Genomic DNA, 11,853 nt, shown 5'->3' on the forward strand with positions numbered 1-11,853 from the left:
AAACAGAAGCAGCTAGAAAGACAAACAGATGGGTAGATATAAAGATGGATAGAGAGACAGAGGGATAGATGAATGAATGAATGAATGAATGAATGATAGATAGATGAGAAAGACAGACATAATGTCCCACCCCCCTGCATATTCTAAGCTGGCATCCGTTAGTGACTTTCATGTGGCACTAAAGGGTGCTTAGCCTTGTATTTAGCCTCCCCCCCCAAAAAAATAAAAAAAAAACAAACAAAACCGATGTGGGGTCCCCCTATCTTTTGTAGCCAGCTAGGGTAAAGCAGACAGCTGCAGCCTGCAGACCACAGCTGGCAGCTTTACCTTGGCTGGTAATCCAAAACAGAGGCCACCCCACGCTGTTATTTTAAATTAAATAATTTAAAACAAAAACGTGGGGGGTCCCCCCCCCCCAAATTGGATCACCAGCCAAGGTAAAGCGGACAGCTGTGGTCTGGTATTCTCAGACTAGGGAGGCCCGTTATTTGACACGCCCCAGCCTAAAAAAAGAAGGCCACAGCCGCCCCAGAAGTGGCACATCCATTTGATGTGCCAATCCTGGCGCTTTGCCCCAACTCATCCCATTGCCCTGGTGCGGTGGCAAACGGGATAATATATGGGGTTGATGCCAAATGTGTAATGTCACCTGGCATCAAGCCCTGGGGTTATCGATGTCACGCGTCTATCAGAAACCCAACATCACTAACCCAGTCAGTAATAAATAAATAAAAAATATAGACAACAAAAAAGTTTTATTTGAAACAACACTCCCCAAAACATTTCCCTCTTTCACCAATTTATTGAAAAGAACAATCAATTCCAGGTCTGGTGTAATCCAATAAGGGAGTCCCATGACGATCCATACCATAGTCACTGTCCCAGTCAATGAAGAACAGAATGTTCCCCATTGGCTGGGAGAGCAGTGCAGTGACCTGAGCTAACATCAATAGGTCAGCCCAGGTCACTGCAGGGGATGACGAGCGCTGCTGTCAGGAAGTTAGATGAGATTACTTGCTGTGATGATCTCCTGCTCTCCCGACGTCAGTGCTGTCACTGACTTCCATTGTCCGCACGTTCACAGCGAAGAATCACGGGAGCCCGTGACGTCACTGCTAGTGACAGTCTCGGGCCGCCCGCGAGACGTGAGAACGCGGCGGGCATAGAAGTCAGTGACAGTGCTGACGTCAGGAGAGCAGGAGATCGTCACAGCAGGTAATGATCTCATTTAACCTCCTGACAGCAGCGCTCGGCATCCCCGCGGCTGCCCGCACTGCAGTGTGAGAAACTGCTGATACTGCGGGCAGACACTGACACACTGCAGTGCGGGCAGCCGCGGGGCTGGAGCGGGACACAGACTGCAGAGGCACCCGACGGGGAGGGGGGGGGGGGGGGGGGGGTCACATGGAAGTGCTTCCGTGCGGCTTCCAGGGATTTTTCGGACCCATTGACTTGTATTGAGTCACGGTCCGTTATTACGGAACAGAATAGGACATGTTCCATAAAAACGGAACGGACATACGGCACCCGATGTGTTTTTTTTGTAGGATCGGATGCACACGGAAGTTTTTCCGTGTGCTATCCGATCCTACACAAAAGACATTGAAAAGATGGTCCTGTCAGTCGGTCCGCAAAACCCAGGAAGTGACCAGGACAGATGGAACGGTCATGTGAATAAGCCCTAAAATGTAAAAGAAAAACAAACAAAAAAACAGTCCTTGTGGCAGATTATACAGAACATGACCACATCTGTAAAGTGCTGTGGAATTAAAAGCCCTATGTAAGGCCTCCTTCACACATCTGTGTCTCCGGTACATGTGACATCCATTTCCACATGTACCCGAGACAGGGACACATGTACACCCATTAAATTCAATGGGTCTGTGCACGTCTCAGTGTTCACACATACCGAGTGTCCGTGTGCTCCACATGGCAATATGTCAGTTTTCTGCTGGCCTCACTGATGTCACATGGAGCGCACACTGATGTGATCGATGTGACATGTACCGGAGAAAACACCTGTCACTTTAATAAAAAAAAAAAAAAAAAAAATTATACTTATTTGTCTCTGATGCTGCTGTCTCTGCCTTTGTTGTTGCTTCCGGGCCCGCTCATTATGCCTCATGAATATTCTTCGAAGACTCAGAAGTAACAGAAGCACCAGAGACAGGCAAGTCTACCAGCTCATGCTGTGTACTATCCAATAGTCATATGGATAGCACCAGGAACACACACACAGACACACACAGACACACACAGACACACACAGACACACACAGACACACACAGACACACACAGACACACACAGACACACACAGACACACACAGACACACACAGACACACACAGACACACACAGACCTCCCCCAAGGACCTTCACACAAGTGCGTTTAATGCATGGATGTGTGAAAGAGGCATATGTGAGTAAAATAAATAAAAAATAGCAACAAAAAAAAAAAAAAAAGGATAATATCCTCCAAAAATTAAGTTGATTGTCCTCTTTTTGTTGCTATTTTTATATTTAGTGTAGGGACCTACAAGCATGAGGTCCCGTGACGAGGGTGTAGGCTTACGTTTTATGGCCATAAATACCAACAAAAACCTCATTTTTTTGTTTGTACAGGATACAGCCAGGCCCCTTTCTGTTGGGCCTTGCACTGTAGAGTGTCTGTCCGTGCATGATACACAGTGGGGTACGGCTTGGCAGCCCGCCTGACCTAATAGAAGGGCGTCACCTAATAGGCTGCGGGTTTGTGACTGTTATCTGCATGTGTGAACAGCGCTGTATGCAAGCCACTAGTGTGCAGTTTTATCATCTAGCATTCGCCCCCCTCCATTCCATGGAGAAGTGTGTGTGTGTGATCTGCTTCTCCTGCACCTGCGACGCTTCCACATTAGTGGGGGTTTAGCTGTGTCCTGGTAGAGCATTCGTTTTTGGCTTGGGCAATGTACACACTGCAGCCCAACTTGCTGTGAGTAATAAAATAAATAAAAACAAAAAAAAAAAAAAAACCTGAAAAAGCAAGACCACCATTAAATGTGGGCAACTCAATATTTAAAAAAAAAAAAAAAAAAAAAAAAAAAACTATTTCACAACTGACATTCCCCGAGCCGCTGGTCCTCAGCCTTTTAGTCCGTTTTTTCGTCACCACATTCTTGCACTAAACAGGACTCAAGGCTTCAATACAGGTGAAATATCTTTGTACCGTGTTAGACAGTAGAAGAACTGACGTCCTCAGTGGTTGAGACCTCAGTTAGCCATTAAAGGGATCAACCACTGAGGTCTTCAGTTCTTTTAAACAATTTATCAAGATTTCAAGTGACGGCCCGGCCTGTACCAGGGATCACATACGTCAGTCTTTACAGTACAAAAAACAACATGGACAGCCTCCCCAACACCGCCATCACATCCTTATCCTCAATATGAAGGGGAAAAAAAAAAAAATAGTTCTCACAGCGCACCCCTTTTGTATAAGACAGTGCCCCCCCTATATAAAACAGTGCCCCACCCACACAGTGCCCCCCCTATATAACAGTGCCACACACAGTGCCCCCCCTATATATAAAACAGTGCCACACACAGTGCCCCCCCTATATAAAAAACAGTGCCACACACAGTGCCCCCCCTATATAAAAAACAGTGCCACACACAGTGCCCCCCCCTATATAAAAAACAGTGCCACACACAGTGCCCTCCTTATATAAAAAACAGTGCCACACACAGTGCCCTCCTTATATAAAAAACAGTGCCACACACAGTGCCCCCCCATATAAAAAAACAGTGCCACACACAGTGCCCCCATATACAACAGTGCCACACACAGTGCCCCCATATACAACAGTGCCCCCATATACAACAGTGCCCCCATATACAACAGTGCCCCCATATACAACAGTGCCCCCATATACAACAGTGCCCCCATATACAACAGTGCCCCCATATACAACAGTGCCCCCATATACAACAGTGCCCCCATATACAACAGTGCCACACACAGTGCCCCCACATACAACAGTGCCTCACACAGTGCCCCCACATACAACAGTGCCACACACAGTGCCCCCACATATAACAGTGCCACACACAGTGCCCCCACATATAAAACAGTGCCACACACAGTGCCCCCACATATAACAGTGCCACACACAGTGCCCCCACATATAACAGTGCCACACACAGTGCCCCCACATATAACAGTGCCACACACAGTGCCCCCACATATAACAGTGCCACACACAGTGCCCCCACATATAACAGTGCCACACACAGTGCCCCCACATATAACAGTGCCACACACAGTGCCCCCACATATAGCAGTGCCACACACAGTGCCCCCACATATAACAGTGCCACACACAGTGCCCCCACATATAGCAGTGCCACACACAGTGCCCCCACATATAACAGTGCCACACACAGTGCCCCCACATATAACAGTGCCACACACAGTGCCCCCACATATAACAGTGCCACACACTTCCACACTGAATGGTACACATTGTGCCTCCATAAACCAGTGTTAAACAATATGCTCCAAACACTAGGAGCCACATAACACCCCCCCCATGATGACTGCAGTCACAGGTGCCCCCTCTCCCCACCCTTCCTTAATTTGTGTTTGTTCTTCTACAGAGGCTGAAACCGCACAAACCTGATCGATCACATTCCACCTTCTCCAGGGAAACAGCTAGAATATAATATATGTCTGCAGGAAAGCTGCGCTGATAGTTAGATGTAATTCTGAGGAGCGCTCAGCTGTGAGGGGTGTTCAGCCTCTGAAGGGAAACAGGTCCCATTCACTGACAGCAATCACAGATTTTGAATAATACCTACAATTACAACTCAAAGGACCCGCCTGACTGATTGCTGCTTTAAGTTTTAAAATTGTGCAAAAATGTGTGACATAAAATCACTTTTAGAAGAAGGGAATTTTGTTACTTACCGTAAATTCCTTTTCTTCTAGCTCTTATTGGGAGACCCAGACGATTGGGGTATAGCTACTGCCCTCTGGAGGCCACACAAAGCACTACACTAAAAGTGCAAGGCCCCTCCCTCTCTGGCTATACCCCCCCGTGGTATCACGGGTACTCCAGTTTTAGTGCCAAAGCAAGAAGGAGGAAGCCAACAACTGGTTTAAACAAATTAACTCCGAGTAACATCGGAGAACTGAAAAACCGTTCAACATGAACAACATGTGTACCCGCAAACAGCAAAAAACAATCCCGAAGGACAACAGGGCGGGTGCTGGGTCTCCCAATAAGAGCTAGAAGAAAAGGAATTTACGGTAAGTAACAAAATTCCCTTCTTCTTCAGCGCTCTATTGGGAGACCCAGACGATTGGGACGTCCAAAAGCTGTCCCTGGGTGGGTAAAGAAATACCTCATGTTAGAGCTGCAAAACAGCCCCCCCCTACGGGGATGTCACTGCCGCCTGCAGGACTCTTCTACCTAAGCTGGCATCCGCCGAAGCATAGGTATGCACCTGATAATGCTTGGTGAACGTGTGCAGACTCGACCAGGTAGCTGCCTGGCACACCTGTTGAGCCGAAGCCTGGTGCCGTAATGCCCAGGACGCACCTACGGCTCTGGTTGAGTGGGCTTTTAGCCCTGAAGGAACCGGAAGCCCAGCAGAACGGTAGGCCTCTATAATTGGTTCTTTGATCCATCGAGCCAAGGTGGCTTTAGAAGCCTGCAACCCCTTGCGCGGACCGGCGACAAGGACAAAAAGTGCATCGGAACGGCGCATGGGCGCCGTGCGGGAAATGTAGATCCTGAGTGCTCTCACCAGATCTAGCAAACGCAAGTCCCTTTCATACCGGTGAACCGGATGAGGATAAAAGGAAGGCAATGATATATCCTGATTAAGATGAAACGAGGATACGACCTTAGGGAGAAACTCCGGAATGGGGCGCAGCACAACCTTGTCCTGGTGGAACACCAAGAAGGGAGCCTTGGATGACAGAGCAGCCAGCTCAGACACTCGCCGAAGCGATGTGATCGCAACAAGAAACGCCACTTTCTGTGACAGGCGAGAAAAAGAAACTTCTTTGAGAGGCTCGAAGGGCGGCTTCTGGAGAGCCACTAGTACCCTGTTCAGATCCCATGGATCCAACGGCCGCTTGTACGGGGGCACAATATGACAGACCCCCTGCAGGAACGTGCGCACCTTAGGAAGACGTGCTAGACGCTTCTGAAAAAACACGGATAGTGCCGAGACTTGCCCTTTAAGGGAGCCGAGCGACAAGCCCTTTTCCAACCCTGATTGCAGGAAAGATAGAAAAGTGGGCAATGCAAATGGCCAGGGAGACACTCCCTGAGCAGAGCACCAGGTTAAGAAAATCTTCCACGTTCTGTGGTAGATCTTAGCAGAAGTTGACTTCCTAGCTTGTCTCATTGTGGCTACCACTCCCTGGGATAATCCTGTTGACGATAGGATCCAGGACTCAATGGCCACACAGTCAGGTTCAGGGCCGTAGAATTCTGATGGAAAAACGGCCCTTGAGACAGCAGGTCTGGACGGTCTGGAAGCGACCACGGTCGGCCGACCGTGAGATGCCACAGATCCGGATACCACGATCTCCTCGGCCAGTCTGGGGCGACGAGTATGATGCGGCTGCAATCGGATCTGATCTTGCGTAGTACTCTGGGCAAGAGTGCCAGAGGCGGGAATACATATGGGAGGCGGAAGTGCGACCAATCTTGCACCAAGGCGTCTGCCGCCAGCGCTCTTTGATCTCGCGACCGCGCCATGAATGCCGGGACCTTGTTGTTGTGCCGAGGCGCCATTAGGTCGACGTCCGGCACTCCCCATCGGCGACAGATTTCCTGAAACACGTCCGGGTGAAGGGACCATTCCCCTGCGTCCATGCCCTGGCGACTGAGGAAGTCTGCTTCCCAGTTTTCTACGCCCGGGATGTGAACCGCGGATATGGTGGATGCTGTGTCCTCCACCCAATTCAGAATGCGCCGGACTTCCTGAAAGGCTTGCCGGCTGCGCGTCCCTCCTTGGTGGTTGATGTATGCCACCGCTGTGGAGTTGTCCGATTGGATTCGGATCTGCTTTCCTTCCAGCCACTGTTGGAAGGCCAGTAGGGCAAGATACACTGCCCTGATTTCCAGAACATTGATCTGAAGGGTGGACTCCTGCTGAGTCCACGTCCCCTGAGCCCTGTGGTGTAGAAACACTGCTCCCCACCCCGACAGACTCGCATCTGTCGTGACTACTGCCCAGGATGGGGGCAGGAAGGATCTTCCCTGAGACAATGAGGTGGGAAGGAGCCACCATTGCAGAGAGTCCTTGGCCGTCTGGGAAAGAGAGACTTTCCTGTCTAGGGAAGTCGTCTTCCCGTCCCATTGGCGGAGAATGTCCCATTGAAGTGGACGCAGATGAAACTGCGCAAAGGGAACTGCTTCCATGGCTGCCACCATCTTCCCTAGGAAGTGCATGAGGCGCCGTAAGGGGTGCGACTGGCCCTGAAGGAGCGATTGCACCCCTGTCTGTAGGGACCGCTGCTTGTTTAGCGGAAGCTTCACTCTCGCTGCTCGAGTATGAAACTCCATGCCAAGATACGTTAGTGACTGTGTCGGTGACAGATTTGACTTTGGAAAGTTGATGATCCATCCAAAAGTCTGGAGAGTCTCCAGCGTAGCCTGTAGACTGAGTTGGCATGCCTCTTGAGAGGGTGCCTTGACAAGTAGATCGTCTAGGTAAGGGATCACCGAGTGTCCCTGAGAGTGCAAGACTGCTACCACCGCCGCCATGACCTTGGTGAAGACCCGTGGGGCTGTCGCCAGACCAAATGGCAGAGCTACGAACTGAAAATGGTCGTCTCCTATCACAAAACGTAGAAAACGTTGATGTTCTGTAGCAATTGGCACGTGGAGATAAGCATCCTTGATGTCTATTGAGGCAAGGAAGTCTCCTTGAGACATTGAGGCAATGACAGAACGGAGGGTTTCCATCCGGAACCTCCTGGCGTGCACATGTTTGTTGAGCAGTTTTAGGTCCAGAACAGGACGGAATGAGCCGTCCTTTTTTGGCACCACAAAGAGATTGGAGTAAAACCCTCTCCCTTGTTCCTGAAACGGTACAGGAACCACTACTCCCTCCGCTCTTAGGGAGTCCACCGCCTGCCGCAGGACATCTACACGGTCTGAGTGTGGGGAGGTTCTGAAGAACCGAGCTGGAGGACGAGAACTGAACTCGATTCTGTACCCGCGCGACAAAATGTCCGTCACCCACCGGTCTTTGACCTGTGACATCCAAGTGTCGTAAAAGCGGGAGAGCCTGCCCCCGACCGGAGATGCGGAGGGAGGGGACTGGAAGTCATGAGGTAGCCGCTTTGGAAGCGGTTCCTCCATTTGCTTTCTTGGGGCGTGAATGAGCCCTCCAGGAATCTGAGTTTCTTTGCGTCCTCTGAGTCCCTTTGGACGAGGAGAATTGTGTTTTGCCCGAACCTCGAAAGGACTGAAACTTCTGCTGCCACTTTCTCTGCTGAGGTTTGCTTGGTCTGGGCTGGGGTAAAGAGGAGTCTTTACCCTTGGACTGTTTAATGATGTCAGCCAATGGCTCGCCAAACAGTCTTTCTCTAGACAAAGGCAAGCTGGTTAAACATTTTTTGGAACCAGCATCTGCTTTCCAGTCCTTTAACCACAATGCCCTGCGCAAAACTACCGAATTGGCAGACGCCATTGAGGTGCGGCTGGTAGATTCTAGGACCGCATTGATAGCGTAAGACGCAAACGCGGACATCTGCGAGGTAAGGGACGCCACTTGCGGCACCGCTGGATGTAAGATAGCATCCACTTTTGCTAAGCCAGCTGAAATAGCCTGGAGTGCCCATACGGCTGCGAATGCCGGAGCAAACGACGCGCCGATAGCTTCATAGACAGATTTTAACCAAAGGTCCATCTGTCTGTCATTGGCATCCTTAAGTGAAGCGCCATCCTCCACTGCAACTATGGATCTAGCTGCAAGTTTGGAAATCGGGGGATCCACCTTTGGACACTGGGTCCAGCGCTTGACCACCTCAGGGGGGAAAGGATAACGTGTATCCTTAGAACGTTTAGAGAAACGCTTTTCTGGATGAGCATCGTGTTTCTGGATTGATTCTCTGAAGTCAGAGTGATCCAACAGAGCACTTAATTTACGCTTGGGATAGAGGAAACGAAATTTCTCCTGCTCTGCCGCTGCCTCTTCTGCTGAAGGGGTTGGGGGAGAAATATCTAACAGCCTATTGATGGCTGAGATAAGATCGTTTACCATGGCGTCCCCATCCGGGGTATCCAGATTGAGAGGGGTTCCAGGATTCGACTCCTGATCACTCTCTTCAGACACATCACAGGGAGACTGATTGCGCTGAGACCCTGAGCAGTGTGATGACGTTGAGGGTCTTTCCCAGCGAGCCCGCTTGGGGTGGCTGGGGCAATCATCTGAGTCATCATACTCATCCTGAGAGGCCGGGGACCCCCTTGCAGTCTGGATTAAATCCAACTGCGGAGGGTTAGAGGACATAGACCTCGCCGTGTCCATAGACTGAGCCCCAGGCATGGATTGCAAAGTTTCCAGGATTTTTGCCATAGTCACCGACATATTAACCGCAAAAACTGCAAAGTCTGACCCTGACACCGGGGCAGGACTTACAGGCGTCTCAGCCTGGGTCACTATCTCTCCTGACTCCGGCTGGCGAAGCAGCACCGGATCTGAGCATTGCACACAATGGGGGTCTTTGGAACCTGCTGGTAGAGCAGTCCCACAAGCAGCACACACAGTGCACACAGCCCTAGCCTTGGCAGCTTTGCGTCTTGTGGATGACATGCTGCTGCTTCCTCAGAGCGATCTGGGGTATTCAGCCAGGAAGCGACCTCACAGTGCAAGAAATCAATAAATCTCTATGTCCAGTGACACAATACACTAACAAACACTGAGGCACTAGAGGGGCCAGCTGAAAAGCCGCTTACCGCCCGCTAAAGAGCGGGTGTGTGGTCTTCCAAAGCCCCTCAGTCTAGGTCTCCCAGAGCCTTGCGTCCTTCTTCCAGCCAGCCATGCATGTAATGGCTGCCGGCGTCCTGAGGGAAGAAGGGGGGCGGGCCCTGGGCGTTCCTGACCAAGAGCGGGAAGCCTGCTCCCTCTGTGCCTAGTGTGAGGGCTGGAGCATGTAAATCAGGCTCCAGCCCTCCTCGCTGCCGTGAAACAGCGTCTCTCCCCTACCCTGATTGACAGGGTGGGGGCGGGAACGATCGGAGCTGCCGGCGTCCTAGGCCCAAAAGCCGGGGACTAGAGTTATAAACGCCGCCGCCGTAAAAGCGCGGTCGGCGTATCCCCGGCGCACCACAAGTCACAGCAGCGCCGCCCGGTCCAGTGAGGGTCGGCGCTGCGTTCCCAGAACACAAAGTCCCCCAGATGACTGTAGGAACACCAGCTCAGTGTACGGTCCCCGGCGCACTACAACACCCAGCCAGCCCGGAGTGTGTCTGTGCCTGCCGGGGACACAGAGTACCTGTAAGATGCAGGGCCCGGTCCCTGATGGTACTCCTGCTCCGTATCCATCAGGTTCTGATGGGTCTGTGGATGGAGCCCGGCGACAGAGCTTTGAGGCCGGCAGGATCCCACTTCCACAGAACCCCCAAGGGGATGTGGAAGGAAAAACAGCATGTCAGGCTCCAGCCCTGTACCAGCAATAGGTACCTCAACCTTACAACACCATCCAGGGGTGAGAAGGGAGCATGCTGGGAACACTATATGTGTCCTCTTTTCTTCCATCCGAACTAGTCAGCAGCTACTGCTGACTAAAATCTGTGGAGCTATGCATGGAATGTCTGACCTCCTTCGCACACAAAGCTAAAACTGGAGTACCCGTGATACCACGGGGGGGTATAGCCAGAGAGGGAGGGGCCTTGCACTTTTAGTGTAGTGCTTTGTGTGGCCTCCAGAGGGCAGTAGCTATACCCCAATCGTCTGGGTCTCCCAATAGAGCGCTGAAGAAAGGATGGATTTGGGGGGGGGGGGGAGTAGATCTGTGCAAAATAAATAGAAATATTATAAATAAAAAAAAATAAAATATACACTGTATATATCATCAAATTAAAATTCATGCTATAGAATAAAAGTGCAGCAGAGCTTTGTGGGGGTCAGTGCGTCTATGGAGGGCTGGGGTAGGGGGTGCAGGCACTCACCAGTGTGCAGTGTGTCCTCCAGGAGACTGCAGCAGCCTGTACTCTGGTTTATATACTCCTCTCATCTGCAGAGATTCACTTTCCATGAAAACGAAACTAAAACTGACTAATCCCTTAACCCCTTCTCCACAGCCTTTGTGTTCTGACTGCGTGGAGCCACACAATAGGCAAAGCTTTTCCTAAGGCTAAGTTCACATTTCCGTTGATTTGTATCAGTCACATGCGTCGCTTGACGCATGTGACTGATGCGCTGTTCAACGCTGTACAACGGATGACAAAGAACAGAATTCTTTGTCGGATTCCGTTGTGTGCGGGGGGCGGAGTTCTGGGGCAGAGCCGAGCGGGGGGCGGGGCCAGGCGCTGAGGATGTCAGTGGAAGTGCTGCGGTCTGCATGGCTGGGGACAGGTGAGTGTATGTGTGAGTGAGTGAGTGTGTGTATGTGCATGTATGTATGTATGTGTGTGCACATGCAAAGTGCGGGAGGGGGCGGAGCCGAGCAGGGGGCGGGGCCAGACGAAGGTGTCAGTGCTTGTCTGCATGGCTGGGGACAGGGGTGTGTGTGTGTGTGTGTGTGTGTGTACATACATGTGCGGAGTGCGGGAGGGGGCGGGGCCGAGCGGGGAAGAGTCGGCCTCCCTGCACACGTAACCAGCCTAAATATCGGGTAACAGCAAAGC

The 11,853-nt window shown here is 51.1% G+C and overlaps 1 pseudogene; it reads right to left on the reverse strand.

Moving 5' to 3' along the window:
• LOC142290889 (interferon-induced GTP-binding protein Mx2-like) overlaps window positions 1–11,229 on the reverse strand; it is a 107,139-nt pseudogene extending 95,910 nt beyond the window's left edge.
• Window positions 11,230–11,853: the final 624 nt, after the last annotated feature.

This window comes from Anomaloglossus baeobatrachus, chromosome 2, assembly GCF_048569485.1.
Source record: "Anomaloglossus baeobatrachus isolate aAnoBae1 chromosome 2, aAnoBae1.hap1, whole genome shotgun sequence".
Classification (NCBI taxonomy): Eukaryota; Metazoa; Chordata; class Amphibia; order Anura; family Aromobatidae; genus Anomaloglossus; species Anomaloglossus baeobatrachus.